The sequence below is a fragment of the Herpailurus yagouaroundi genome, unplaced genomic scaffold (assembly GCF_014898765.1).
Source record: "Herpailurus yagouaroundi ecotype Mexico unplaced genomic scaffold, PumYag 181, whole genome shotgun sequence".
Classification (NCBI taxonomy): Eukaryota; Metazoa; Chordata; class Mammalia; order Carnivora; family Felidae; genus Herpailurus; species Herpailurus yagouaroundi.
Genome location: NW_024412412.1, coordinates 28854807 through 28860273, shown reverse-complemented (window position 1 = coordinate 28860273; position 5467 = coordinate 28854807).

Genomic DNA, 5467 nt, shown 5'->3' with positions numbered 1-5467 from the left:
TCTTCACAAGCCCAGTGTGGCTCTTTCTGCCCACGGGTCCTGTCCCCATGCTCTAATAAAATCACCTTTTTGCACCAAAAATGTCTTCAAGAAATCTTTCTTGTCCATCAGCTCTGAACCCCCACCATTCCAAAACCTCACTGTCATCATCATCATCACGTGGGAATTTTTATTTGACAAGGCAAATTCTCAGGCCCTATTCAAAACCAACCAAACCAGAAAATCTGAGGGGGGACCCAGCAGGCTGGATTTTTTAAAGCTCTCAAGGTGATTCCGATTGCCACTCAAGTTTGAAATACACTATCCTAACATAATGAAGCCACACCATTGATGAAACCTGGATCCCTGAAGGAACATGTGATGCGGCTGGCTAACCTGGGGCACCCACCCTGCAGCATTCACATAAAACAGGACTATATCTCCCTGCTCTTTAAATCACTGAGGCCTTTTTTGTCTAACAATTTAACTTCACTTTAATCAATATAGTATAGCTCTGATTTTCTTACTAGCACTGAATTTTATTTAATAGCTTATTTAAGGATTTAATTTACTAAGATTTCATTTAGGATTTTTTTCATTTACATGAATAATTGAGCCTCTGTATTTTTCCTTTTTAGCTGCCCTAGTCCAGTTTGCATATTAAGGTTATATTGGCCTTGGTAGTTTTTTCTTTCTTTCTTTCTTTCTCACTAAGCATTCCACTTCATGGGCAGGACACCTCTTGTGATTGTCGCTACCTCCAAGTCTTACCACAGTAGGGTGGGGTCTTTGATTTATGAGTATATGGGAATTAGATCTTATCTGCCAGTGGCCAGCTTGGTTCAGTTGCTGGCAATGGGCCCAGACCACATCTGTGTATTTCTACCCCCTGGGGTCCCCTGCTCGCCCAAAGCTGACAGTAGCCAGTAGCACTTTGCGGGTGAAAAACAATTTAATATCTGTAAAGTGAACAATCATAATTTCCTATAGCAACCATGACTTAGAAATGTAAGTGATGGGGTTTTGGAATAGTGGCGGCTTCCAGAGCCGATGGCCCAGAAAGAATTCTTGAGACTGTTCAGTGCAAAAAAAAAAAAAAAAGGTGATTTTATTAAAGCACAGGGACAGGACCCGTGGGTAGGAAGCACTGCGCCAGGATGGTAAGGAGAGACTGTTTATATACTTGGCAACTGGGGGAGGTAAAGTCCAGGGGAAGTTTCCAAAGGGATTTCCATATGCTAAAGAAGACTCCCCGGATTCTGGAGGCCTAGCTATTGTCAAGCTCATGTTGTTTTTCCCTGTGGCAAAGCATTTGCATTAAGACAGTAGGGAGTTCCTGGAGAAAAGTTACATACTGCCTGCCTCAAGTATTTGTCAATGGGCTGCAGGTTATAAGGAAATTTAATTTTATCTGCCACTTCCTTCTGCCTTTGTTTTCTACATTATAAGTAGTTAACTGTATGTGTGTATATATTATATGTAATATACATTACATATATACATTACATTACATATAATATGTACACACATGTCTGATTCTCCTTAACTATCATCTAACTTAGAGACTTTTAAACTAAGATAGCAAAATATACTTAGTTTAATCTTGAGATGTTTGCCCTACCTGGCTCCTTCTTTATAGTGCCTCTGTGTGCAACAGATTATAAATATTTCTTTTTAACACTTTATTCCTTACCGTCACTGAGAGAGGTTATGACCCATCGGCATTTTGGGGTTCACAAAATTCTTACCTTATAAAAGCCAGTGCATTCTTATCTTTGCATAAGTATGGACAGAGAAATCAAGGCTTTCAAATTCTCCCTCCTACATCTTGAACCTATCCTCTCCTCTCTTATATTCAGGCATTTTCTGAGCCAATCTCTCTTGTAATGCATATGTTAGTCCTTTGCCTTCTCATTGTCAAGATTATTGTGATGATCTCCAAACAGGTCTCCTCTCTCCATTTTATTCTTTCTGCAAATGTTACATTCTGCTACCATAGTTCTAACCATATGCCTAATACACATAATATAACTGATAATGTTGGAAAGTATCCGCTGATGGGGCTTTGTAGTGATGGCAGGGTTTGGAGCTGATGTAACTAGTTATATACAATGGAGTTGAGGGAGGTAAAGACAAAAGGGAGGCCTCCAGAAGGACTTTGATATGCTAAAGAAGACTCCTAAGATGCCAGGGGGCTTGCTATTGTCAAGCTAAGGTTGTTTTCCCTCCAGTAAGGCATTAACATTAGGACAGTAGGGGGTTCCAGGAGCAATGGTATACTCTGTATTTGTCAATGGGCTGCAGGTTATAAAGAAATTTAATTTTACCTGCCATTTCGTTCTTGCCTGTGTTCCCCACATCACTGTGGAGGAGAAGGTGACATTAGGGCTCCGGGAAACTGAGTCCATAGGTTTCTGGAGATCAGGCTATTGATAAGATTGCTTTTCTTGTAATTTACTAAGATATTTCTAAACTGATGGAGACTCATGTCCTGCATGACTGTGATCTCTATCAGTCAACTATTTATTTTCCCTTTCCTTTGTCCTTGGGCAGTAGGAGTGTCTGAGGAATATCACACAGATCCCACCTTGCTGGGGGTGTGGGGGAGGTGTATGCTAGCTTGTGCTTGGCCCTCAGCTTGCCTTACAGTCCCTCATCACCCACATTAACATATGCCTGAATACACTCTCAATGTCAAATCCTGGGTCCTCAAATGTCTAGCATATCTTTTAAATCTTCCCTAAATCCATCTCAGGCCAAGAGGACACTTTCACAGTTCAAGTCTTTCACCCTGCCTTGCTACTCACCTACAACGTCCTTGCCCACCACTGTTTGTATATATCAAAGTCCTACCTAGCTTTTGAAGCCCAGGTCAAATGCTCTGCCTGACATGAGTCTTTTATAAATATGTCAGCTGGCAGTTGTTTCAACTTCTTCTGAAATCCTAGAACATTTGCTATCTCTCTTTTGGCAGTTTTTAATGGTTTTACTTTGTATTTTGGCTCTGTGTCACTTCTGCTGTTGGGCACCCAATTTGGGTCTCATTAGAGTTACGCCATCCTCATAGGAAGTGCTCAATAAATGAGGGTATAACTCATGTATTTCTTTTGGTTAAGTGAGGGAAAAAATCACCACCATCACCACTGCTAAGCAACCACCATGGTTTGCTTAGTCATATGGGGGGCTCTGCCTAAAAATTTGATCTAGGTTGTGTTTTTATGAAATTCAAATTTCATAGCTTCTGGCAGTTCTTTATACCACTACAGGTATCTCAAGGTTAATAATCAATTTAGTTAAATTTAGCATAGCACATTAGTGACTTTTCAGATATGCAAATGATGGCTATTATGGAAAGATTTTTTTTACCTAAGGCTGATTTTTAATGGATCTTCTGTTACTCAAAACATTTCTATCTTACTTTTACTGTTTTGGGGTCCAGCAGAGTCAAATTTTTGCAACCTTCTGAGAAATGTTTGGTTTCTGGGCTTTCTCTATTCCCTTCAATCTTTCCTTCCAAACAAGCCAATTCTTCCCTGAGCTCATCTCTTCCTTGCAAAGTCTTGCTAGTGGCAACCAATTACAACCCATACACACTCCTAACATATTGCTTTTTGGTCTTGTACCCTGGAGTCTCAGTAGTCACAGGACCTGATGTCAAGTTTCCTCAGGCTCATGATTTTACCAAAAACACTGTCACTGTATAAGATAAGACTCCAGTGTTTCTGTTTCTGATATTTTCTCACCACTTAACTGCTAACGTCACTTTAAGTTTTTATTACAACAGCACACTACTTGGTATAGGAATTAGTGCCGTGAAATCAACATTGGCTATTCTAACCTACAAATTCCAAAATCTCACAATAAATGCTTATTTCTCACGCACATAAAATCCACTTGTTGCCAGGAGAGAACTCCACTCCCTGTAGTCACATAGGGACCCAGACAGACACAGGCTCTGCCACCTTCCAAACCTGTCTTATACAGCCTTCCAGATTGTCCTGGCTATTTCCATCCCCTGGAACACTGGGGAAGAAAATGTAGAGTACCATACAGAATATGGTGTGGACCAGGCCTAGAAATCATACACGCTCTGTCCAAATTACTGACCCACAGAATCCACTAATATAATGTGTCACACCCATAAGGGTGGCGCTGTTACAGCACTAGTAGCAAATACACTGTCTGTAATGTGTGACTTGAAAATGGCTCCCCAGCTTCATATCCCTGACATCAAATACGTGGGCAAGTGAGTTGGATGAGACAGCACTTACTGGAGACCAAACAAGCTTCTATCAGACACACAATGCTGCTTGATGACGTCAGCATATCTTCTTACTGCCCATAAGTCACGCTGTACATTATTTTAACCACTGTGATGGTTAAATTCTAGCCATCCCTCAGATGACCAATGACTGAAACAAAAATAAGCTTTGATCTTCCCCAGATCCGTAACCCAGAAACACTCCTCTTGAGCAAATGACCATGGGAGCATTTATTCACACCTCAGGGACAAATGTTCTTACTCATTATTTTCCAAATAACTAATAAATTTTGAGACTCTTGGGGAAAAACATTGCCATGGACAATTTCAAATCTTCTTCCTATAAAAAGAGATCATACATGGAGAACATTAAAACATGTGTTAGATTGGGTTCTCTAGATACAGAATCTGAGATGGAAACATGCATGCAGGTTTGCTGGGAAGTGATCTCAAGAGAGATGCACCTGTAAGGAAATGAGGAAGGCAGGAATGGGCCAAGGGAGAAGCTGACTCATACTGAGAATGCAGCTCATGACTTAGCTTGTCTTAAACAAAGACATGGAACTAGGATGGCCTACACATGTGTCCCAGATAGAAGCAAGGGGTCTGGGCTTTTGTCACCTTGTAACCACCAGTAATTGCTTGCTGGTCAACACTGATATGGAGCATAAACCTTGATGAGGAAGATAATTTGTGGCTGAGAACAACTCCCAGCAAGTGATAAGCTGTGAGCTGTACGTCAGCAGTTGTCACTTCCCACATCTGAAGGATAAACATCTCATTCCCCAAGAGGGGATCCACATAGAGCACTACAGTATCCACCACAGTGCATACTTTATACCCTCATCCCCCTCTTCTTGTGGAAGTCCACCCATCGGGAAATTCCATCTCCAGGGCTCTGGTTGGTCTTCCTTATCGAGGAAGATGACAAGAGAGGTTGCCGTTGATCTTAAAGCCACAACTAACAGTCATCATCCCTCTTCTCTTTCAGCCAATCTTGGCTCGCCTCTCCTTCAGCCAGCAGAATTACTGGTCAGGCCAGTTTGCCTGCTCAGACTGCCCAGGGTCTCTTTCCTGAGGAGCCTGAGAACTTGGTTACCAGGCAGTTCTCTGGCTATGGGTACTCTAACTTGTCCGCTTACTACTGCAACTGGACATAGGAGCTTCAAGAGAAGACCCAACAGATCATCTGAATGCTGAATGTATTCATTTCTGCCCCACTTGTGT